Source organism: Rana temporaria, chromosome 3, assembly GCF_905171775.1.
Source record: "Rana temporaria chromosome 3, aRanTem1.1, whole genome shotgun sequence".
NCBI classification, from domain to species: domain Eukaryota; kingdom Metazoa; phylum Chordata; class Amphibia; order Anura; family Ranidae; genus Rana; species Rana temporaria.
Window position 1 is genome coordinate 21,422,129 of NC_053491.1, and position 26,191 is coordinate 21,448,319.

The following is a 26,191-nucleotide window of genomic DNA, read 5'->3' on the forward strand; positions in this document are numbered from 1 at the left end:
GGCATGTAATGTAATGGCACAGTCTGGGCATGTAATGTAATGGCACAGTCTGGGCATGTAATGTAATGGCACAGTGAGGAATGTAATGGCACAGTGAGGAATGTAATGGCACAGTGAGGAATGTAATGGCACAGTGAGGAATGTAATGGCACAGTGAGATTTGAAAAAGCCTGTTTCTGTCAGCGGTTCTGGCTCCCCCTCAGCTTCCAGAAAGACTAGAAGGAAGGGGGTAGTCTTATACAGTGAGTATATCCCAAAATCTAAATTTTTCCTGGAAAATTAGGGGGTCGTCTTATACGCCGAGTCGTCTTATACGCCGGAAAATACGGTATAACACACAGAACTATATGGTGTTAAACTTGCAGTAACGCAATGAAATATACGACATAAACTTGCAGTAACGCACAAAACTATATGGCATTAAACTTGCAGTAATGCAATGAAATATACGGCATAAGCTAGCAGTAACGCACAGAACTATATGGCGTTAAACTTGCAGTAATGCAATAAAATATACAGCATTAAACTTGCAAAAACGCACAGAACTATATGGTGTTAAACTTGCAGTAACACAATGAAATATACAGCATTAAACTTGCAAAAACGCACAGAACTATATGGCGTTAAACTTGCAGTAACAGAATTAAATAAATGGCATTACACTTGTAGTAATGCACAGAACTGTATGTCGTTAAATTCTTGTAACCATTTTGTTATGTTATAGCCTTATTCCAAAATAGATTACATTAATTAAATGCACAGAACTATATGGTGTTAAACTTGCAGTAACGCAATGAAATATACAACAATAAACTTCCAATAATGCAATGAAATATATGGCATAAACTTGCAATAACGCACAGAACTATATGGCGTTAAACTTGCAGTAACGCAATGAAATATACGGCGTTAAACTTGCAAAAATGCACAAAACTATATGGCGTTAAACTTGCAGTAACGCAATAAAAAATATGGCGTTAAACTTGCAGTAACGCACAGAACTATATGGCGTTAAACTTGCAGTAACGCAATGAAATATATGGCGTTAAACTTACAGTAATGCACAGAACTATATGGCGTTAAACTCTTGTAACCCATTAGTCCCCAAAATTTTAAGTGATATCAAAGTAAACTGCCGACAATTTTATTTTTATTTTTGTGCATCCTGAAAGTATTCACAGCACTTCACTTTTTTCCACATTTTGTTATGTTACAGCCTTATTCCAAAATGGATCAAAATTCTACAAACAATACCCCATAATGACAACGTGAAAGAAATATGTTTGAAATGTTTTCAAATGTATGAAAATTAAAAAAAAAAAAAAAAAAATCCCATGTACTGCATAAGTATTTACAGCCTTTGCCCTGACACTCAAAATTGAGCTCAGGTGCATCCTGTTTCCACTGACCATCCTTGAAATGTTTCTAACTTGATTTGGAAAGGCACACACCTGTCTATAGAAGGTCCCACAGTTAATAGTGCATGTCAGAGCACAAACCAAGCCATAAAGTCCAAGGAATTGTCTGTAGACCTCCGAGACAGGATTGTATGGGGACAAAGATCTGGGGAAGGGTATAGAAAAATGTCTGCAGCATTGAAGGTCCCAATGAGCACAGTGGCCTCCATCATCCGTAAATGGAAAAGGTTTGGAAGCACCAGGACTCTCCCTAGAGTGGGCCACCCGGATAAACTGAGCGATCTAGGGAGAAGGGTCTTAGTCAGGGAGGTGACCAAGAACCCGATGATGACTCTGACAGAGCTCCAGTGTTTCTCTGTGGAGAGAGGAAAACCTTTCCAGAAGAACAACCATCTCACCAATTAGACCTATATTGTAGAGTGGCCAGACGGAAGCCACTCTTTAGTAAAAGACACAAGACAGCCTGCCTGGAGTTTGCCAAAAGGCACCTGAATGACTCTCAGACCATGAGAAACCATGGTCTGATGAAATGAAAATTGAATCTGTGGCCTGAATGGCAAGTGTCATGTATGGAGGAAACCAGGCACCGCTCGTCACCAGTGGCGGCTGGTGCTCAATTTTTTTTTTTTGGGGGGGGGGGGGGGGCCGCAAACGAAAAAGAAAAAAATTGCAGCCTCACTGTGCCCATCAAATGCAGCCACTGTGCCATCAATTGTCACCACTGTGCAATGCCATCAAATGCAGTCACTGTGCATGCCATCAAACGCAGCCACTGTGCCATCAATTCGCACCACTGTGCCATGCCATCAAACGCAGCCACTGTGCCATGCCATCAAACGCAGCCACTGTGCTATGCCATCAAACGCAGTCACTGTGCCATGCCATCAAACGCAGCCACTGTGCCATCAATTGTCACCACTGTGCCATGCCATCAAACGCAGCCACTGTGCAATCAATTGTCACCACTGTGCCATGCCATCAAACACAGCCACTGTGCCATGCCATCAAATGCAGCCACTGTGCCATGCCATCAAACGCAGCCACTGTGCCATCAATTGTCACCACTGTGCCATGTCATCAAACACAGCCACTGTGCCATGCCATCAAACACAGCCACTGTGCCATCAATTATCGCCACTGTGCCAATTGTCACCACTGTGCCCTTTAATTGTCACCACTGTGCCCTTTAATTGTCGCCACTGTGCTCATTGATGTCACTGTACCCTTTAATTGTCGCAACTGTGCCAAATTGTCGCCACTGTGCCAAATTGTCGCCACTGTGCCAAATTGTCCCCACTGTGCCACATTGTCCCCACTGTGCCAAATTGTCACCACTGTGCCCATTCATGCTGCTGTGCCAATTGTCCCCATTGTCGCCACCGTGCCCATTGATGTCACTGTGCCCTTCGTCGCTGCTGTGCCCTGTAAAATTCCCCTTCCCCCCCCGCCCGGCACTTACCTTTACTGGAGTCAGCCATCGACGTCCCTCGATGTCTTCTCCCGCCCTCGATGACGCTTCAGCCAATCAGGTTACCAATAGCCAGAACCGGTGAACCTGATTGGCTGAGACGCCTGTCAATCTTATCCAAGGAACGCACCGCCGGTACGTCCCGAGGATAATCATTCGGAAGCCGACTACAGCCTGAGGTCTCTGATAGGCACTTCCGTACAGCCAACGAGCTGCTGTTATTCAGGTGGCCGGCGCTCTATGTCCGGCCATCTAAATAGACCAGCGGCAGCGGCGACAATAACATAGATTCATGCAATGCAATGAATCTATGTTATTAGTCAGTGGCGGTGCAGAGCCAGAGGGGGCGGCGCTCCAGCGCCCTCTATGGACGAACTGCCACTGCTCGTCACCAGTGAGTGGGGTGGCATCATGCTGTGGGGATGTTTTTCACCGGCAGGAACTGGGAGACTAGTCAGGATAGAGGGGAATTAAACATCTCTGAAGGGATCTGAATATGGCTGTGCACTGATGCTCCCCATCTAACCTGATGGAGCTTGAAAGGTCCTACAAAGAAGAATGGGAGAAACTGCCCGAATATAGATGTGCCAAGCCTGTAACATCATGATCAAAAAGACTTAATGAATTAATTTTATCCATATTGCAATAAGGCTGTAACATAACAAAATGTGGAACAAAGTAAAGAGCTGTGAATACTTCCCAGATGCACTGTATGCATAGCACAATTCACTAAGCAATATTTTACCACATCTGAGTATGTGGTAAAAAAACGCACAACATTCAGAAAAAAAACTTGGCTCCCAAACAAAATTGGCATTTTTTTCCACAAATAGAGCTTTCTTTTGGTGGGATTTGATCACCTCTGCAGTTTTTATTTTTTGCGCTTTAAACAAAAATAAAGCGACAATTTTGAAAATGATGCAATATTTTTTAGGCCGATACGTATTCTTCTACATATTTTTGGTAAAAAAAAATCGCAATAAGTGTTTAACGATTGGTTTGCACAAAATTTATAGCGTTTACAAAATAGGAGATAGTTTTATTGCATTTTTATTAATGGGGGACACATCGGACACTTTTGACACATTTTTGGGACCATTGTCATTTTCACAGCAAAAAGTACTATAAAAATGCACTAGGGGGCGCTGTAGGGGTTAAGTGTGACCTCATATGTGTTTCTAACTGTAGGGGGGCGGGGCTGGACGTGTGACGTCATTGACCGTCTTTCCCTACATCAGGGAACAGACGATCGATGACACTGCCACTGTTTCCACACACCTCTTCCCGTTCTTCAGCTCCTGTGACCGATCGCGGGACACCGGTGGCGATCGGGTCCACGGGTCCCGTGGCCACGGAGCTTTGGGCCGAGTCGCATGCGCACGCCAGCGACCCATGGCTGGGCTCTTAAAGGCAACGTACATGTACGTGCCTGTGCCCAGCCGCGCCATTCTGCCGACGTATATGTGCAGGAGGCGGTCCTTAAGTGGTTAAGGACCCGCTCATGTACATATACGTCGGCATTTTAAAGATGGATATCTCGGTAACGGCAGCAGCCGCTGCCACAACCGAGATATCCATCTTTCCTGTGAGCGGTCCTGTTAACGATAACGGTGGTCTCCGTGGCGAATTAACCGCAAGATCACCGTTATCGGCGGCTTACTGGAGCCGTCGGCAGCGGCAGAGGCAATCGCGTCCTGTGTCCTACTCGGCTAGGATACGAGCGAGGGCAAGATGGCCCCCCCCCCCGTCTCCATAGCATAGCAGGGCGGAAGCGACGTCAAAATGTCACATCCGCCCATGCTTCTTAAAGGCATATTTTCTTTTCTTTTTTTTTTTTGCATTTTAGTCTAAATATGATATATGAGGTCTTTTTGACCCCGGATCTCATATTTAAGAGGACCTGTCATGTTTTTTTCTATTACAAGGGATAAAATAAAAGATAAAAGTGACCCATTTTTTTTTTTGTGTAAAAATGTATAAAATAAATAAGAAAATGAAAAATAAATGTTTTAAACCCCCTAGTCCTGACGAGCTTGCGCGCAGAAGCGAACACATACGCGAGTAGCGCCCGCATATGAAAACGGTGTTCAAACCACACAAGTGAGGTATCCCCACGATCGTTAGAGGGAGAGCAATAATTATAGCCCTAGTCCTCCGCTGTAACTCAAAAGATGCAACCTATAGAATTTTTTAAACGTCGCCTATGGAGATTTTTAAGGGTAAAAGTTTGACGCCATTCCATGAGCGGGTGCAATTTTGAAGCGTGACATGTTGGGTATCATTTTACTCGGCGTAACATTATCTTTCACAATATCCCAAAACATTGGGCTAACTTTACTGTTGTCTTATTATCGTCATGTTAGTGACGAATGCGCATGAGTCCACTGAGAGGTACCGGAGGTGACGTTGGCGACAGACTGCCCCTCTTTTTACATGCCTAATTGTATCTTAAAATATGTGAGTACCCTCGTTTATTTTTTATGATAATTAAAGTTTTATAAAACGGTATCACACTATCTGTGCTTTATTTCTCTGGGGCGAGATACTGACCAACCTGGGACGAGACTTCCAAGGAGGACCTGTCTTTTCTGGATCAGAGCCCATTCGGATAACCATTTAATGTGGTTGGATTTATATGCTGTTACCTTACAGCAGTAAGGTAAGGGGACATCCTCATTCATCTTAAAAGGATCACTGGATATCCATCCCTTCTTCACTTCATATTCGGACCTACACCAGCACTTTTCTTATTTTTGGACTTTTAAAATATTATTTATATTCTTGTTGATATTGCTCAAGTCCTGTTTTATGGACCTTCTATCACCAGCTTACTATTGTTACCCATCACAGTTATTTGGGTGTTGTGTTACACATAATATCTATTTTGCACCTCCTATCACTTTATTTACTGTGTATTTCATCACATTAAGAGGAACTTGTGGAGTTATGTGATTTGCATTAGTATTGTTATCGTTCACTGATTATTTTTACTTTTATTTTTATGCCATTTTGTTTGCACTGTTCCCAATCACAGTTACACCACCCTCCATTCCCTCTCCCCACTTGTCCATCCACCGCATACTTAACATAGGATACGCCGCACTTACCCCTGCTATAGCAGGGGTAACTTTCCGCCGGAAAAAGCCGAACGCAAACGACGTAAAAAAAAACGCCGGGCGGTCGTTTGTTTCTGAATCGGCGTAAATGCTCATTAGCATATTCGACGCGTCAAAAAAAAAAACAGGAAGTGCCACCTAGCGGCCGGCCTGGAATTGCAGCCTAAGATCCAACGGTGTAAGTCACTTACACCTGTCGGATCTTAGGGATATCTATGCGTAACTGATTCTATGAATCAATTGCATAGATACAACCGGCCGGCCTTGGAGATACGACGGCGTATCAGGAGATACGCCGTCGTATCTCCTATCTGAATCTGGCCCCAAGTCTGAAAAACAGGCAAGGTCCTTAAGTGGGTAAATTGCATTGGCACATAATTAATCCATTTCAATTTTTTAATGTCGAATCTTTCGATGTTTTTCACGTTTAGTCTCACTAATTACAATATTGGTATATAATATTGGTTATTTATGTCTATATAACCAATGTGCATTTTTTTTTTTTCACAATCAAAGTCAGTGTTAAGTTTGTTTTCAGATCACATTATCACTGACAAACATAGTCAGACATTCGTATTTATTGTCTTTTTGTTTTGTCTAAGTGTGGTCTTTCAGAAATGACACTTTGTGCAGGGACAGTTCTATGTACGGGAAACATGCGCTATTTCACATGCTGACTTTACACCCTCCCTAGGTACGAAATTTAAAGTAATATTTCACTTTTATTGTTTCACTTTTAGCATTATTAAATTCACTGCTCCCGAAAAAACAGCCTTTTTTAAAAAAAAAATTTGCATTGATACATGTTTCCTGGGACAGGACCCAGGTCCCCAAACACTTTTTAGGACAATAACTTGCATATTAGCCTTTAAAATTAGCACTTTAGATTTCAAATGTTCGAGTCCCATAGACTTTAACGGGGTTCTAAAGTTCACACGAACATTTGGTGTGTTGGCAAGTTCTGGTGCAAACCGAACAGGGGGGTTTTCGGCTCATCCCTAGTCAGCAGGAATACACAACACAGTTCTTCTTTCAGTATACTTGAAGAAAAGTAAAATCCAGGTAAACATTAGTCAGCCAGGACCTGTGTAAGTACCCAGGACTTGGCTGAAACAGTTTAAAAAAAACAGTCAGGAACACTATTAAACTTTACTGTAACAATATGTACAGAATAAATAGACTCCTCAAAAATTTTTGGTGTGTGTGGGAAGCTGAGGCTAAAGGGGAACCCCAGGCCAGCCTATGATACGTCTAGTACACACCCAGTGAAACGATATCAATACCCGTGGTGTGTCCCGCTTTAAGAGCAACCGCGGCAATGTCCTGCAAGCAAAGCTTTGCGTTTTATTATCTTCACCCGCAATGTAGGAGCTCTGTGGACAATACTTGGATGTGGTATTCTATGAAAAGCATTAAAAGGTTTCTGGCCAAAAGCCCCCTCACCAAATCCTGTACACAGTCAGCGGTCCTCCCCTGAGCAATCAATCTATTTTAGATGCAGGTGTGTCGCAGTGGCATTCAGTCCTTGAGCTGTTGCAGGTTGTCCTTCTTTAGCATGGACAGTCTGTTCCTCTGGGATGGAGCTGCATGAACAATCTGTTCCTCTGGGCTGGAGCTGCATGAACAATATATGTTCCTCTGGGCTGGAGTTGCAGGCTGTGTGCCCCTTGATAGGCTGCGATTCCACACACACATAGTATCTGAGATACGCTACGCCGCCGTACCTTACCTGGCTTTGGTTTGAATTCATAAAGATTTTGCGCTGTAAGTTACGGCGGCGTAGTGTATCTCAAGCGGCGTAATGGCACGGAATTCAAGTTGGGCGGGTAGGGGGCGTGTTTCATTTAAATGAAGCGCGTCCCCGCGCCGAACGAACTGCGCATGCACCGTCCCTAAATTTCCTGCCGTGCATTGCGCGAAATGACGTCGCAAGGACGTCATTGGTTTTGACCTGGACATAAATTACGTCCATCCCGATTCACGAACGACTTAGGCAAAAAAAATAAAAAATGAATTATACGCGGGAACAATGGCCATACTTAACATTGAGTACGCCACGAAATAGCAGCTTTAACTATACGCCGGCGTACTCTCTCTGTGGATCTGCCCCATAGAGTGCAGATGCTCTCCTGATGGGGTGCAGGCAAAATGAGGCTCTGGCCTAGTTCCTCTGGCTTTTTATCTCCTCCCCCACAGTCCTGTGCTGCTGTCTGATGATTGGCTCAGGCTCTTCCAATATGGAGTTTACAGACAACCTCCAATAGAGAGTTTCCAAACAAGCAGTTCTGAGCATGGGCGTCCACTGAAACTATTTCAGGGGGGGGGCTTCATTCGGGAGTGGCGATACACATTTAACGCGACCAGCTGGCAGTGTGAAATAGCTCTTGAGATAATTCAGCTTCACTCCATGCCCATATAAATATAGCCTAGAGAATGTACAGACCCCCCTTCAGCACAGATGGACCCCCCCTTCAGCACAGACCCCTCCATTCAGCACAGATGGACCCCCTTTCAGCAGAGACCCCCCCATTCTGCACTGACCCCTCCATTCAGCACAGACAGACCCCCCCTTCAGCACAGACCCCTCCATTCAGCACAGATGGACCCCCCTTCAGCACAGACCCCCCCATTCCACACAGGCCCCTTCATTCAGCACAGACCCCCCTTCAGCACAGATGGACCCCCTTTAAGCACAGACCCCCCCTTCAGCACAGATGACTCCCCCTTCAGCACATGCCCCCCTTCAGACAGCCCACGGCCGCAAGACTCTTCAAACACTTTTCCAGGGGGGGTCAATTGCCCCCCCTTGCCCTATGGAGCGGACGCCCATGGTTCTGAGTATCAGTGGTGCATCATCCTAAAATGTACACCACCATGTGAATCTTCAATATATTCCAAAAGTGTTCCCTTCACTACATTCAAAAAATTCACTTACCAGAAGTGCATGTCTTGTTAAAGATCAGGCAAACTTATAAAGGTTGAAAGCACATGAGAAAAACACCTGCTGTCAGGAACTTGGTAGAAGGCCGAGATGCTGGGAGGGCTCCCCTTGCGGCCGAGCGCAGCACACCACTGAAGGTGATCCAGTAGGTGTGGTGCCCACAGAAGCACAGGGGCCGGGCCGGGAAGCTGGAACTGGAGACAGGTGTGCTTGGGTGGTCCAGGAAGCAGGAACCGGAGGGTAGACTAGATAGACTAGATAGCGGAGTCAAGATTCAAGCCAGGGGTCAACACCTGAAATCATTTCAGAATCAGAGTCAAGTTCAGGGAGCAAGATAAACAAGTCCAATAGCCAGGCTGGGATCAGATGCAGGAAGCAGGCGGAGAGAAGTCAGGTGCAAGCCAAGGATCAAACCAGAAGGTCAGAAGGATCAGAAAACAGCAGATACACGGAACTCAGGAATGCAGGACAAGCTGAAGATACACCAGCGATGCGCCAGTGTCAGCAGCGGGTTTAAATAGGCCGGGCAATCATAATGCCGGGCGTGCACCATTGCGCACGCGCATGCGCCTATTCACAGGGCCGTGCATCCTTGTGCGCACATGCGCATCAGCACGTCTATTTCCCTGATACTTGCTTCATTATCAGGGCATTAATACCCTTCTTTTCAATAATCCCAGGTTGAGCATAGATGCTAAAGACAAACTCACATAGTATAATATTATTAAGACATCTTTATTTAATAAGATTGGAATTGTACTCAAGAGGGATTGGAGAAAAAAGTGCAGCAGTTGTGTAATTCACTCACTGGATCAGTAGTTCACAGAGACGGGCAAATTAGTCAGCTGCAGGCCGCATAACTCCTTACTGCTCCCTGCTTGAACACAAGCACAAATCCACTAGACCGTGATCCAACAGACAGCATCAGGCTTCGAACCTACGCGTTTCATCATAAGAGACTTTGTAAAGGCTATCAAGGAGAATTTGTATATTAATTTTTCATGTAATTCTGTGACACCTTGGAGGACTGTTTCATCATTTTGGACATTGGTTGGGAGTATTTTTTTGATTGTTTGCATTTTTTATTTTATTATCAATGCTGTATAGATTTGGTCACATATACTTAAAGTGGAGGTTTACCCTAAAACAATTATCTAACATTACATCCAGCATACTAACGACATGTACAGTATGCAGGTATTTTTTTTTTTTGCTGTACATACCGTTATATTGTTGTTTCCCCCCCGGCTTCCGGGTTCTGATTCCCGCGGGACTGGGCGTTCCTATCCCTGGGTTAGATGATTGACGTCTGGTGAAAAACTTCCCATGGCGCATATGGCACGTCACCAGTTTTCCGTTAATAGCCGACCTGCGAGTCGGCGCTATACGGCGCCTGCGCCCGCCATGTATAGCTCACTGCGCAGGCGCCATATAGAGCCGACTCGCAGGTCGGCTATTTACGGAAAACTGGTGACGCGCCTTGTGCGCCATGGGAAGTTTTTCACCAGACGTCAATCATCTAACCCAGGGATAGGAACGCCCAGTCCCACGGGAATCAGAACCCGAAAGCCACCTGGGAACTGAGTATTTCCAAGTATTTCCAAGTGATTCAGAGTATTTCTGAACGGCTCAGAACCGTTTCGAGTGTCACCGGCGCCCCCACACCTCTGACCAAATGCGGTACTGCACACCCCATTAGCTTGAATTCTGCTCCTTTTGTGAGACATAAACTCGAAAACCGAGTCAGAATAATAAAAATAAAAAGTTGCTCGTCATTCAAAATGCTCATTAACCGCGTTAGGGCTCTTTCACACGGGCGGCCCATTCAGGTCCGCTTGCCAGTTTTTTAGGCGGACCTGAACGAGCGCTCCATGCTCCTCTATGGAGCCGCGGATGTCAGCGGTGACAAGTCCGCTGACATCCGACCCGCTCTGATCCGCCAAAGTGTGACGGGGGAAAAACCTACTTTTCCACCCGTCTGGCGGATCGGATCGGGTGAACACGGACAGACGGTCCGTGTTCATCCGATCCCCCCATAGGGGAGAGCGGGGAAAAGACAGGGCGGTCCCTGCACAGTGTGCGGGGACCGCCCTGTCATCCGCCGGCTCAGCAGGGATCAACGGAGCGATCCCCGCTGAGCAAGCAGAGGTTCACGGGGCGGATCATTACTGATCCGCCCCGTGTTAAAGGGGCCTAACTCGTAAACCGAGGTTCCACTGTAATTGTTAAGTGTCATTCATTGTATTTATCTATTTTGTTCACTTTTTTTGTTCACTTGTATTATGAATAAAGGGCCAGATTCACAAAGGGGATACGACGGCGTATCTCCTGACATCTCCTGACAAGTTCAGGGAGCAAGATAAACGATTCCAGTAGTCAGGCTGGGATCAGATGCAGGAAGCAGGTGGAGAGAAGTCAGGTGCAAGCCAAGGATCAAGCCAGAAGGTCAGAAGGATCAGGTCAGGGCAAGCCGGGTCGGTACACAGATCAGAAACAGCAGATACACGGAACTCAGGAATGCAGGACAAGCTGAAGATACACCAGCGATGCACCAGTGTCAGCAGCGGGTTTAAATAGGCCGGGCAATCATCACGCCGGGTGTGCTCCATTGCGCACGCGCATGCGCCTATTCACAGGGCCGTGCATCCTTGTGCGCACATGCGCATTAGGGAGCGCGCCTAATTTAAATGGCATTTGAATTGGCCCGCCTTGCGCCGGAGGCCGCGGGCGTAGTTTTCATCGCAAGTGCTTTGTGAATCAGGCACTTGCGATGAAAACTTGCGGCGGTGTAACGTATCTACGATACGTTACGCCGCCGCGATTCTACCTGAATCTGGCCCATAATTTTTGGGGCGTTTTGAGCAATATCCCATGTTGTATAGCACTGCGCAAACTGTTGGCACTATATAAATCCTGTATAATAATAATAATAGCGTGGAAGGGTTCACATATAATAAAACTATGTTACAGTGGGATCTTTGAAAAACAAAAACTGCTGTGGTAATGCCATAGTATAGTTTTATTGCTTGTTAATCCTGCAAGTAGATCAATTATTTTCCCACTTCCTTTACCAGGCTAAGCTGTCCAGGAAAATTGTCAGTTATGCCTCGTACAGACGAGCAAACATGTACGATGAAACCGGTCCGCCGGACCGTTTTCACCGTACATGTCTGCCCGAGGATTTCTGTATGGTGGCTGTACTCACCATCATACAGAAATCCGCGTGTAAACAATACGCGGGGCGTGGCCGCGCCGTCGCCGCGACAATGACGCGGCGACGTGGGCGGCCCTGCCAGTTCAATGCTTCCACGCATGCGTCAAAGTCATTCGACGCATGCGAGGGATGGCGGGCGCTCGGACATGTACGGTAGGTCTGTACAGACGACCGAACATGTCCGAGCGGACAGGATTCCAGCGGGCTGTTTTAAAACAAGTTGGGAAATATTTGCCCGCTGGAAAAAGGCCCGGCGGGCAAATGTACGCTGGAATCCTGTCCGCTCGGGCCTACACACGACCGAACATGTCTGCTGAAACTGGTCCACGGCACTTTAAATTATGTCAGGTGTGTATTGACTCCTATTTAACATGAGTTTGAATGTGATTGCTTAACTCTGAACACAGGCACACAGTTATAAGAGGGTGTGCACACTGTCAGGTCACCTGTGGCCAGATGACAAATGCACCCAGTTGGAGTCAGGGGTGCACCGCAAGGTAGTGAACCCTATAGCAGACTGCTGCGGGTGGACAGGAAGCGTGAGCCCAAGATTCCCCAGGGCGCGGAGTCTAAGGTCTAGCAGGTGTTCACCAGAGCCTCTAGTGGTGAGGATGGCCTTCACTGCAACTGAACCCAGGTCGCGGCCCCTGGTGTCCCCCAGGTCATGCTTCGTAGGGAGACAGGGGAAGCAGTCACTCAGGACACAAGGGATAGTGAAGGGTAAGCCGAGGTTGGGGCAACAGGCAGACGAGGATAACCAAGGGACAGGCCAAGGGTCAGGGTCACAGGCTAACAGGAGTCGTTGGGGACAAGCCAAAATCGGTACACAGAGAGATTAACGTAGAACACGGCAAGCAGGAACACAAGCTAACAAACAACATTGAACAGCAAAGCAGACCTGCAGTGCACTAGTTAATATAGAGTTCCTGGGATGGCCTGGGGTGGAGCCATACAGGGAGGAGAGATGATAAAAGGCAGCCAGATAAGAGAGTCAGGCCTCTAATGAACACATGGAGGAGAAGGTAAGCTGCCAGACTTTATTGCATATCCATGACACACATTATTTTAGTTAATATGTTTAGTTTATTTTTTACCCCCCCCCCACCTAAAATATTTTAGTTTGTTTTTCAGGTGAGTTGTACAGTTAATAGGTCACATTTTTTAAAATCACATAAACCTGACGTTTTAACATTGGTGTGTAGACTTTTTATATCCATTGTACCCGGCTGGGCGGCTTCTCCTCCCCCAGGTTCTGTTGTGAACTGTCACTGCATTCTTCAATACAAGTTTTTTATTGATCCCATCTGTGTGAATTATTGCCATCACACTACGCTGCACCACACCTACAGGCACATTCCTTAGTAAAGGATAAAAGCTTGTTTGGGCCAGCTTGGTCCGAATGAACTATTTAAACTCAGTAAACCTAGAGTAATGCCGCGTACACACGACCGTTTTTCATGTCATGAAAAAAAAACAAAGTTTTTCTCAACGTGATTCTTGTCAAGCCTGCCTTGCATACACACAATCGTGAAAAAAAAAATACTCGAGCAAAGCGCGGTGATGCACATCACGTACGATGGCACTATAAAGGGGAAGTTCTATTCGAATGGCGCCACCCTTTGGGCTGATTATGCAAATTTCCCTTCTCATAACTTGCTTCGTTTTTTCCCCGTCGTTAAAGCCTGCACACGACTGTTTTTCACAACGAGAAAAACAATGACGTGAAAAACGGCGAGAAAAAATAGAGCAGGTTCTAAATTTGTAATGCCCATTTTTCTCGTTGACCATTTTTAATGACCAATTTAAAAAATGAAAAATGGTCGTGTGTACGCAGCATAAGGCTTTAACCACTTCACATCCAGCCCATAGTCATATGACGTCCACAGATGGGATCTCCCATCCTGAGTGGACGTCATATGACGTCCTGGCCTTCCCGGTCGGGACCCGGTGTGCGTGCCCAGCGGACGCGATGTCCGCCGGGGCACCCGCGATTGCCCGCGATCACGGAAGGGCCATGGATCTGTGTGTGTAAACACCCAGATCCAGGTCCTGTCAGAGGTGAGGAGACCGATGTGTGTTCCCAGTACAGAGAAACACCGATTGCTCTCCTCCCCTTGTGAGTCCCCTCCCCCTACAGTTAGAATCACCCACTAGGGAACATATTTAACCCCTTCAGCGCCCCCTAGCGTTAACCCCTTCCCTGCCAGTCACATTTACACAGTAATCAATGCATTTTATAGCACTAATCACTGTATAAATGTAAATTGTCACAAAAATTGGTCAAAAGTGTCCACCATAATGTCACGGTCACACTAAAAATTGCAGATCGCCGCCATTACTAGTAAAAAAAAAAAATAAAAAAAAAAATGCAATAACACTATCCCCTATTTTGTAGACGCTATAAATTTTGCGCAAACCAATACGCTTATTGCAATTTTTTATTACCAAAAATATGTAGAAGAATACGTATCGGCCTAAACTATAAATATATAGACCCGGATTCAGGTAGATCCGCACATTTTTACGGCGGCGTAGTGTATCGTGTTTACGATACGCCGCCGTAAGTCAGAGAGGCAAGTGCTGTATTCACAAAGCACTTGCCTCCTAAGTTACGGCGGCGTAGCGTAAATGGGGCCGGCGTAAGCGCGCCTAATTCAAATGAGGATGAGGGGGCGTGTTTTATGTAAATTATTGGTGACCCAACGTGATTAACGTTTTTTACGAACGGCGCATGCGCCGTCCGTGTACATATCCCAGTGTGCATTGCCCAAAGTACGCCGCAAACGACGTATTGGTTTCGACGTGAACGTAAATTACGTCCAGCCCCATTCACGGACGACTTACGCAAACAGCGTAAAATTTTCAAATTTCGACGCGGGAACGACGGCAATACCTAACATTGGCTACGCCACCTAGGGGGCAGCTTTATCTTTACGCGGCATATCTCTTACGGAAACGGCGTATCTTTACTGCGACGGGCAAGCGTACGTTCATGAATCGGCGTATCTAGTCATTTACATATTCTACGCCAAAATCAACGAAAGCGCCACCTAGCGGCCAGCGGAAAAATTGCACCCTAAGATACGACGGCGCAGGCAGTCGTATCTTAGCTAGGTTTAAGTGTATCTCAGTTTGAGCATACACTTAAACTTACGACGGGCTTAGATTCCGAGTTACGTCGGCGTATCTACTGATACGCCGGCGAAACTCTTTGTGAATCCGGCCCATATTTCTTTTTAAATCAAAAAGTACAAAATATTGCATTTCTTTCAAAATTGTCGCTCTTCTTTTGTTTATAGCGCAAAAAATAAAAACCGCAGAGGTGATCAAATACCACCAAAAGAAATCTCTATTTGTGAGAAAAAAAGGACGTCAATTTTGTTTAGGAGCCACGTCATACGACCGCGCAATTGTCAGTTAAAGCGACAGAGTGCCGAATCGCAAAGAGTGCTCTGGTCAGGAAGGGGGTAAATTCTTCCGGGGCTGAAGATCACACTCCTATGAAGCCACTTTAAAACGTCTCCAGGAAATTTGTATGAACTTGTAAAACTGTTCAGTGTGCGAAATTTCTATTCACAGAGAAAATAAACATCACTCATATTCCAGACAGTTGTTTCCAATTCCTTCTCAATCTTTCAGCACACTCGGGTAGAATCGGCATCAATGGTCTCGTTTTTGGAATGTGTCTCTACTGATGATCACTGATAAAGTGTAACACAAGAGCGTAGGCTGATGTCATAACAGTGGTCGTGAAAAAATGAAGTTATGGATATGAACTCCAACAATAGAACATTAGAAGGACACACTGGAAATCAAGTAACGGTGTTAGGGCTAGATTCAGAAAGAATTTACGTCGGCCTATCTATTGATACGCCGCGTGAATTCAAAGCTGCGCCGGCGTATCTTCTTTCTGTATTCAGAAATCAAGATACGCCGAAATTAGGCTAAGACCCGACTGGTGTAAGTCTCTTACGCCGTCGTATCTTAGTTGCATATTTACGCTGGCCGCTAGGTGGCGCTTCCGTCGATTTACGAAAGGAATATGCTAATTAGGTAGATACGCCGATTCAGAAACGTACGTCCGCCCGGCGCATTTTTTTTTACGTCGTTTACGTTAGTCTTTTTCCGGCGTAAAGTTACCCCTGCTATATGAGGCGTATCCTATGTTAAGTATGGACGTTAGGCCAGCGTCAAATTTTCCGTCGATTACAGTGGGTGACTGCGATATTGTGTCAATCTCGCTCCCTTTCTCGGCGAGATTGACCACCTACGAGCCCCATCGCGGGATCCAGTGCCAAGCTGGCTTGCCGCGATGGAGACAAACCCGTCATAGAAGCGACGGGATTCCCGCCAATTCTACACGTGGGCGGCGTTTGGTATGAATCCTGAGGGGGAACTCCCCGCCGGATTTTAAATAAAAATCTGGCATGGGTCCCCCCCTCAGGAGCATACCGGGCCCTTAGGTCTGGTATGGGTTGTAAGGAGAGCCCCCTACGCCGAAAAACCGCCGAAAAACCGACGCTACCCGGCCGGCAAGGAAAGGAGTGGGGACGAGCGAGCGAGCGCCCCCCCCCCCTCATGAGCCGTACCAGGAAACCCTGCATATGCACACATTGCCTGGGAAACCGGTGCAGTTGAAGATGTTCTGCACGACACTCTAAGGCCCCCGTACACACGACCGGATCTATCCGCTGGGATTGATCCGCGGATCAGTTCCAGCAGATAGATCCAGTCGTGTGTACGGCCTAGTGGACATTTCCCAGCGGATAAAAATCCAGCCGACGGATTCCCAGCGGATAAAAATTTCTTAGCATGCTAAGAAATCTATCCGCTGGAATCCAGTCCAGCGGACTGATCCGGTCGTCTGTACAGACTCACCGGATCAGTCCGTCCGCTCCCATCCTTCGCATGCGTCGTAATGATTCGACGCATGCGTGGAAGTATTTACCTTCCAGGGTCGCGCGGCCACGTCACCGCGGATGTATTCCGCGGGGATTTCGATCTGATGGTGTGTACAGCCATCAGATCCAAATCCGCCAGAGGATTTATCCGCTGGAAACGGTCCAGCGGATATCCTCTCGTCTGTACGAGGCCTAAGGCTCTGAGCCCCATGGCACATCTGCGCACATGTAGGGGGTGGAGGCAGTGTTGCCAACCATCAGTATTTTTACTGGCAGCCAGTAAAAAGCTGGCAATTTTCTCCTGCCAGTTAATGCCAGTGATAGGAAAAGTCTGCCAGTAAAAAAATATATATGGCTGGGACGCCCAGACTAGACCATCCGAGTGCCAGCTACAGTGTGTTGGGGTGGCACCGGTGGACAGGGCTGGACTGGGACAGAAATTTGGCCCTGCACTTCATCCAGACTGGCTCACTTTAACAGGTCTCTCCCATGGCAGCCGGGCAACCACATACCCACCCCCCCCCAGCCACCCAAGCCCCCTCTCCTCCTTCACTAGCCACTAGCCGTTCTACTTTTAGAGTAGAACGGCTGGTACTGGTCCTCTTATAGGCAGTACCAGTGGGGAAGCTAGACATTATTTAACCCAGGGCAAAGAATCAGTTCCGTGCCCCCCTTATGGGACAAGATTAGGCAGAAGTGAGAAACTCCCGGGCCATAGCTGTTGAGTCAGCTGTCTGTGCCCTCCCCCCCTGCTCCTCTGTCGCCCCCCCCTGCTCCTCTGTCATCCCCTCTGCTCCTCTGGTCCTCCCCCTGCTACTCTGCCCCCCCCCCTGCTTCTCTATTCCCCCCAGGTGAGCACTGTGGGCAGGGAGAGGAGGTGAGCGTTGTGGGAAGGGAGGACAGAGGAGCAGAGGGGGACGGCAGCCCGCTGTCACTGAAGCTGGCCCACTGAGCCATCGGCCCACCAGGAAACTCCCTGTAGTCCCAATGGCCAGTCTATCCCTGCCGGTGGAGGCAGGTCTGGCAATGACGGTGCCTGAGCATGTTGTGTGACGTCATAGCGCAAGAGAACCTGAGCGGTGCAGCAGGACCCTCATGTGCGGGTCTGCAGAAGGGGAGCAAGGGTGCCTGCCCATTCTAATTTATTTTTCTACATCAAAAAATAAAATAAGAAATATGTTTTTGTGCCATAATATCTACCTTAAATCACATTGTATAATGTACTTGTTTGTAGACTAAATACTGAAATTTGCCATAAAACATTTATTTTTGTAACTTTTGGAAATGCCAGTAAAAACTTGCCTGTGCCAGTACATTTCGGGTGTTGTGTCAGTAAATTTCAATCTGATACGTTAGCAACACTGGGTGGGGAAAACCTTGCCTAGGCAAGAAATGCAGAAGTGCTAAGATACTGCTTGCAGAAAATATATATATACAGGGCCGGTGCTAGACTATTTTGTGCCCTAGGCAAGACCAGCTACTTGCGCACTCCCCCTCCCCGAAAAAAAAAGAGATCCTAACGGTGGGACTAGTGTGGAGGGCTGAAGGGTGGTTGTTATCTATGTAGCTGGTACCTGCTTGCAGTATGCCTTGGGTATGTCAATGTTTACCCACAATCCAGTATGCAATATTTGTCCATATACCATCTCCATGAAAGAGAGAGGGGGGATGAGAGAGAGGGGATAGGGGATGTGAGAGAGGGGGGGGATTGGGGATCAGGGCCGTCTTAATAGCATCATGGGCCCCTGGGCAAAGTAATGCTCTGGGGCCCCTACAATAATGACAGTGCAGGTAAACAGACATCAAGTAGGTAGGAGGCAGACGGCCTCCCCTGTGTATGTATCACTCTCAGTGCCATCATGGCGCCCCCAATTTTGGGGCAGCATGGGCTCAAGGACCAGCTGCTTTGGGGAAAAACAGGGGTGCCCTCTCATTAAGACAGCCCTGTTGGGGATGAGAGAGAGGGGATCTGGGATGAGAGAGAGGGGGGGGGGGTGAGAGAGTGATGAGAGAGGGATGAGGGGGGATTGGGGATGAGAGAGAGAGAGAGGGGGTGAAAGGGGGGGGGTGAGACTTGACAAGAGGAATACGACATTTGAAGCCCGTGTCCAGGATCCGTCTGTGTGTGGCGGCTCTTGATGCTCTGACTCCAGCCTCAGTCCACTCCTTGTGAAAGTCCTCAACACTTTTGAATGGCCTTTTCCTGACAATCCTCTCCAGGCTGCGCTCATCCCTGCTGCTTGTGCACCTTTTTCTTCCACACTTTTCCCTTCCACATAACTTTCCATTAATGTGCTTTGATACAGCACTTTGGGAATATCCAACTTCTTTTGCAATTACCTTTTGAGGCTTTCCCTCCTTATGGAGGGCGTCAATGATGGTTTTCTGCACAACTGTCAGGTCAGCAGTCTTTCCCGTTATTGTGATTCCTACTGACCCAGACTGAGAGACCATTTAAAGGCTCAGGAACCCTTTGCAGGTGTTATGGCTTAATTAGCTGATTAGAGTGGGACACTTTTAGGTAGATTCAGGTAGAGTTAGGCCGACTTATCACTAGATAAGTCGACCTAACTCAGAATCTACGCCGACCTATGTTTAAGCGTATGCTCAAACAGAGATACGCTTAAACATAACTAAGATACGACAGCTTGCGCCGTCCTATCTTAGATTGCAATTTTTCGGATTGCCACTAGATGGCGCTTCCATTACGGTCGGCGTAGATGATGTAAATGAGCTTGTATGCCGATTCACGAACGTACGCCCGGCCGCCGCAGTCGAATTACGTCGTTTCCGTAAGGCCTTAGGCGGCCTAAAGTTATTCCACCTATGAGGTGGAATAACAATGTTAAAGTATGGCCGCCGTTCCCGCCGCGAGGTTCGAATTTTGTACGTCGTTTCCGTAAGTCGTCCGCGAATCGGGAGTTACGTAGTTTACATCCACATCGAAATCAATAGGCCAGTGCGGCGTAGGTAACCGCAATGCACACTGGGAAATGTAGTCGCCCGGCGCATGCGCAGTTTAAAAAAACGTCAAAAACGTGAGGTTAAGCCTCATTACCATTAAACACGCCCCCCCCCAACCCATTTGAATTAGGCGCCCTTACGCCCGCCCGCTTTAGGCTATGCCGCCGTATATTAGCAGGTAAGTAGATTGAGAATCACTACTAGCCTAGCTAATTTACGGCGGCGTAGCCTAAACACACTAAGCCGTAACTTTATTCCATTGTACCTGAATCTACCTACTTGAGCCTAGAATATTGCACCTTTTTACAATATTCTAATTTTCTGAGATTGTGGATTTGGGTCTTTCATGAGCTGTAAGCCATAATCATTACAATTATGACAAATCACGGCGTGAACTATCTTGCTTTGCATGTAATGGGCCAGATTCACGTAGATGGGCGTATTTTTGGGTGGGCGTAACGTATTAGATTTATGTTACGCCGCCGCAAGTTTTTCAGGCAAGTGCTTTATTCACAAAGCACTTGCCTGTAAAGTTGCGGCGGCGTAGCATAAATCACCCGGCGGAATTCAAATTCGGCGGGTAGGGGGCTTGTTTCAATTAAATGATGCGCGTCCCCGCACCGAACGACCTGCGCATGCGCCGTCCCTATAAAATCCCGGCGTGCATTGCTCTAAATGACGTCGCAAGGACGTCATTGGTTTTGATGTGGACGTAAATGGCGTCCAGCCCCATTCACGGACGACTTACGCAAACGACGTAAAATTTCAAAATTTCGACGCAGGAACGACGGCCATACTTAACATAGGATACGCCACCTAGGGGGCAGCTTTATCTTTATGCCGGCGTACCTCTTACGGAAATGGTGTATCTTTACTGCGACGGGCAAGCGTACGTTCGTGAATCGGCGTATCTACTAATTTGCATATTTTACGCCGAACTCAATGGAAGCGCCACCTAGCGGCCAACGGAAATATTGCACCCTAAGGCCGTCGTATCTTAGGTAGGTTTAAGTGTATCTCAGTTTGAGCATACACTTAAACATGCGACGGGTTTAGATTGCGAGTTACGTTGGTGTATCTACTGATACGCCGGCGTAACTCTTTGTGAATCCGGCCCAATGAGTCCGTCTCATATATTGGTTTTACCTTTTAAGTTGCATTAGTGAAATAAAAGAACTTTTGCATGATATTCAAATTTTTCGAGTTTCACCTGTATATATATATATACAGTATATAATCCACAATTACATTTGCCTGCCAGAGAGTTGGGAGAGCCAAAGTCACAGAATGGAAATAACAATTGTAAAAAAATGCAATGATAGCTAATTAAAAAGATGCAGTGTTAAGGGACGCCATCTAATACGGCCATAACAACTGCATTTGTAATTTTCAGCTGTTCATTGAAAGGATAATAGTCTCAATAATCTCTCTTCAATGATTTTGTTTCCTCAGCTGAGCCTACAGGAATTTGTAATTTCCAGAGATCATAGAGGAGCGCTACACTCAGGATAAAAATCACAGTTAAATTTGTATAAATCAGGTAATGCGCGTTTGGTATTATCTTTTATTCTTGGTTGCTACAGCAGCACCTGCAATAAGGCTTACAAATGAGTTCCAAACAGCTAAGGGCAATTGTCTAAGAAACGTCTTTTGTACATGGGGGGTAGGGAACACTGTGGGATCATGTAATAACATTGTGGCCTGTAAGTACATGGATCGAAAATTCAGCCCTGTTCAGCAGGGACTGGTCCAATTGTGTATGGGCATCCTGGTTGTCAATCGACTTCTGTACAACTACCCTATCAACGATCAGTGGCCCAGGTTATAGCCGACAACAATGATCATTGTGTTCTGGTGGCGAGGAAGGCTCCCCGCTGTCCGAACACAATAGCGCGGTGGGAGGATTCCTCTTTCTACCTTGTTCAACAGAACAGATTTTCTTATTGGACAATGTTCGCCAGGGGTGTCAAACTAAATTTCATCCTGGGCCCCATCAGCATTATGGTTGCCCTCAAAGGGCCAGTTGTATCTGCAAGACTATCAGGGGTGCTCAATTTTTGAGGGTGGTGGCAAACAAACCACCCAGCCACCCCCACAGGTCGATCGTCCCGCACTACTTACACCATTCAGGTCGCGGTGGCTTCAGTGACTTCCCCGCTGTTTCTCCTTCTCGGCGGCTTCCCGGGTGGCTTTGGTGGCTTCCCCACTGCTTCTCATCCTCTGCGGCTTCGATGGCTTCCCCACTGCTTCTCCTCCTTGGCGGCTTTCCGGCTGGCTTTGGTGGCTTCTCCACTGCTTCTCCTCCTCAGTGGCTTCCCAGGTGGCTTTGGTGGCTTCCCCACTGCTTCTCCTCCTCAGCAGCTTCCCGGGTGGCTTTGGTGGCTTCCCCACTGCTTCTCCTCCTCGGCGGCTTCCCAGGCGGCTTCCCCACTGCTTCTCCTTGGCAGCTTTCCAGGCGGCTTTGGTTGCTTCCCCACTGCTTTTCCTTGGCAGCTTTCCAGGCGGCTTTGGTTGCTTCCCCACTGCTTCTCCTCCTCTGCGGTTTTCGATGGCTTCTCCACTGCTTCTCCATTTCTAGTTCTTAGACACATGTCCTACTATGATAGCTTAGTTAGTCAGACTGAGTCCTGTAATGGTTCCTTCCGGTTAACTGAAGTCTTCGCTATCTTTAGTTGGCGCACGTTAACAATTTGTAATCCAATAGGTATGAGGAAAAATAGAAACGAACATTCAAAGTAAATATAAAGCATGCTGGCGGCACAGGCGCCAATTCCTTCAATGCACAGTCACTGCCGGATGCAATGTATCCCTGCATGTGGCGTGTTAACTTCCAAAACTACAATAGTGAGTCTATCAGATCCTCCTTTGTTGGGAAGGTGCCCTTCTCACCCAATAAGGCCTCGCCTCTCCGGTACGCTCCGTCTGTAGTGACCCGGTTCTTGGCCTCTTGGCAACTGGCAGTCTCTGGTCCTCGGCGCAGCTGTCACAAAGTGCTGGTGGACAGGCGACTCTGGTTGCCATGGAACGTAGGCCAAACACTGCGTCAAGGATCCCCCTCAGGATAGGCGATCTGCGATGGCGACTGTAGGCCCAGGCTTCCGAGGCCTAGGCGCCCTTGAAGCAGGCCTCAGCACAGGCTTCCTGCCTGCCAGAAGTTGCCGCCCCCAGAGACCGGATGCAAGCCTCCCGTTCCTTTAAGTAGCTTCTCCCAGAAGGCTGTGCGTGATGCAATGCACTTTGGGTAGCACAGTAGCACCGTGGGCATTGTAGCCCATTAAACACCCAAGGCAATAGAGTCTTTATCTCTCTGTACTTCAAGGTCCATAATGCATTGTTGTAATGTAATAAAACCGAACAAGTGGCTGCAGTATAACAATTGACCACCGGAGGGAGCTGAGTTCCTTCTCAATCACAAACTGTGGTTTATAGCTATGCTGCAAAGTGGCACCTTGCTACACACTCCCCTCACTTAAAATCTTTGGTCCCCAAAGACGGCAACAGTTTTTGACCTGGTACATGCTTTGTCAAATACACGCAGAGAGAATTTCAATTAGTGAATACAAGGTACAAGACAGGTCACTTTTGCAAAAGAACCAGGCAGAAGATCCCCCCACCAAGCTTTGAAAAGGAGGTTGTCCTGCCTACAGGCCACCTTAACCTGTACGGCCCAACCAGATATGCCAGGGGGTGAGCTAGGGTTCTCCTCCACCAAATTTGCAGTGGAAGGACCAGGCGTTTCAATTGTCCTTTTAGAAGTGAGAATGGCTTCTTCAGAGCATTCACCCAATTGATCGTAAGTCAATGTCTTGGGAGGGTCAATGACTCTTCTCTCTCTTTGTTCCTTAGGTGTCAAGGTCTCAGGAGTAATAGACTCTGTTGCCTCTGTAACCTTTTCTGTTGCTCTTTCTTCTTGTTCGGGTACACTAGACTCTATTTCTTCTGGAGCATCCAGTTCTTCTGAAAGAGTTGAGACCTCTTCGGAGTCCCCTATTGGCAGGGAATTCATATCGTCCTCTAATTCCTCAGTGAGCATACTGTGAGGCACACACTCGGGGGCCTCTGGTCGGAGAGTTAAACTGTCAGCTACTTCAGGTGGGGATAGAGGAGAGCTCCTGAGTTCAAATCCCGCACTACCCCCGAAGGAGCTGCTGGTTAAATTTTGGGTTTGCACGTTACCTCTATAGCTTTGTTGTCAGGGTAGGAAAGTCCATAGTAAATACAATGTCCAGGTAGATGTAAAACCTTCAACAGTTTGGTTTTATTTTCACTGCAGGGTAACTTGAAGAAGAGAAAGTAGAAGGGATGAGAAGAGTAGGGGAAGGTTCAGGCACACGCTACAGAGTGCTCAAAAATAGTCAATCAGTCTCCACTCTCAACTATTGAGTGGGTATTGCTCAGTGCTCACCCGGATAGTCCCCTCTCACATGACCTAGCAGCCGGGATGATGCACAAACTAATGTCCAGACAGTCTCTGCCACAGGCTGTCGTGGAATGAACTTGGTCTCTGCCACCGACCTTTTGGATGAACTTGGTCTCTGCCACAGACCTTTTGGATGAACTTTGATGTGTCCGGGAATCCTCTGCCACAGGATTTTAAAGTCCCAAACCTCCAGCCGTGCAGTAGAAGAGCCTTTAAGCCAAACCGGCAAACTGCAGGGCTTTCAATGTAGTGGATCCCTCCTTAATCAGGTCACCAGGCCTCACCCGAGACAACAGCACCTTGCCGGTCTCCTCCAGGGCAGGTCCTCCCCCGGTTTCCTTTATTAAGACAGCTTCCTCCCTTGTGGACAGACAGCTTGGGATCCCCTTTTAGAGTTGTAGGCCCCAGCCAGCATAGCTGGGCCTACTCGACAGCGAAGTGACCCCGGGCTAATGTGGCCCGACGTCAGATTCACACACATGCACCTCGCGCCAGGAGGTGCCACGAGGCAAAAGACCCCGATCAATGGCGTCTGCCCCTTAAGTACCCCTCCCCAGCATGCACAGCGGGACACCACCCCCACTGCACCGCTGCCGAGAAGGGATACCCAACACACCATGGTACACCTGTGTTCCAACATAAGGCCACCTGCAAGCAACAAGGGAAAACTACCAAGTAATACCACAGCCAGAACAGAGGCAAATGTATATTAATTAAACAGGTCTGGCCCAAACATCCCTTAAATTGCCGCCACCCGACAAGGGGCACATGAATAGGAGGCGGCGACCATAGATATGTAGCGCCCACCTCAAATTTAGGGGGCGCTATTTCAAATTCTAACACTGACCCGCCTCTCAGCCAATCAGGTTGCTCAGGTCTGGTTACCTGTCACCTGATTGACTGAAACAACAGGCACCGCTATTGGACGCCTAATGGGAGGTGAGGACGGGAGTGCAGGAGACATGAAGGACCCGTTCGTCGCCGTCACTCGCTGCCCCACAAGACAGGATAAGTGCTGGGCAGACAGTGAGCGGGCGGGGGGCAGACACACACTGGCAGAATTTGGCACAGTGGCAGCATTTGATGGGCACACTGGCAGCATTTGATGGGTACAGTCGCAGCGTTTAATGGCACATTGGCAGCAATTGATGGGCACAGTAGTGGCAATTTATGGGTACAGTGGTAGCGTTTGATGGGCACAGTCGCAGCATTTAATGGCACAGTGGCTGCAATTGATGGCACAGTGACTGTGTTTGATAGCACAGTGGCAAAATTTGATGGCACAGTCACAGCATTTGATGGCACAGTGTCAGCGTTTGATGGCACAGTGGCTGCTTTTGATGGCACAGTAGCTGCTTTTGATGCCACAGTGGCAGCATTTGATGGGCATAGTCGCAGCATTTGATGGCACAGTGTCAGCGTTTGATGGCACAGTGGCTGCATTTGATGGCCACAGTAGCAGCGTTTGATGGGCACAGTGGCAGACTTTGATGGCACAGTGGCTGCAATTGATGGCACAGTGGCTGAATTTGATGGCACAGTGGCTGCAATTGATGGCACAGTGGCTGCATTTGATGGCACAGTGGCATCAATTGATGTTTCTTTTTTCAATTTTTTTTAGTTTGTTTGCGCCCCCAATTTTTTTTCAGCACCAGCCGCCACTGCTAGATCTTCACTCAAAGGAGCTCCCAGTCTTCCACTAGACTTCCTGATCTACAGTCACTGGACCCTTTGAGCTCTTCCAATCCT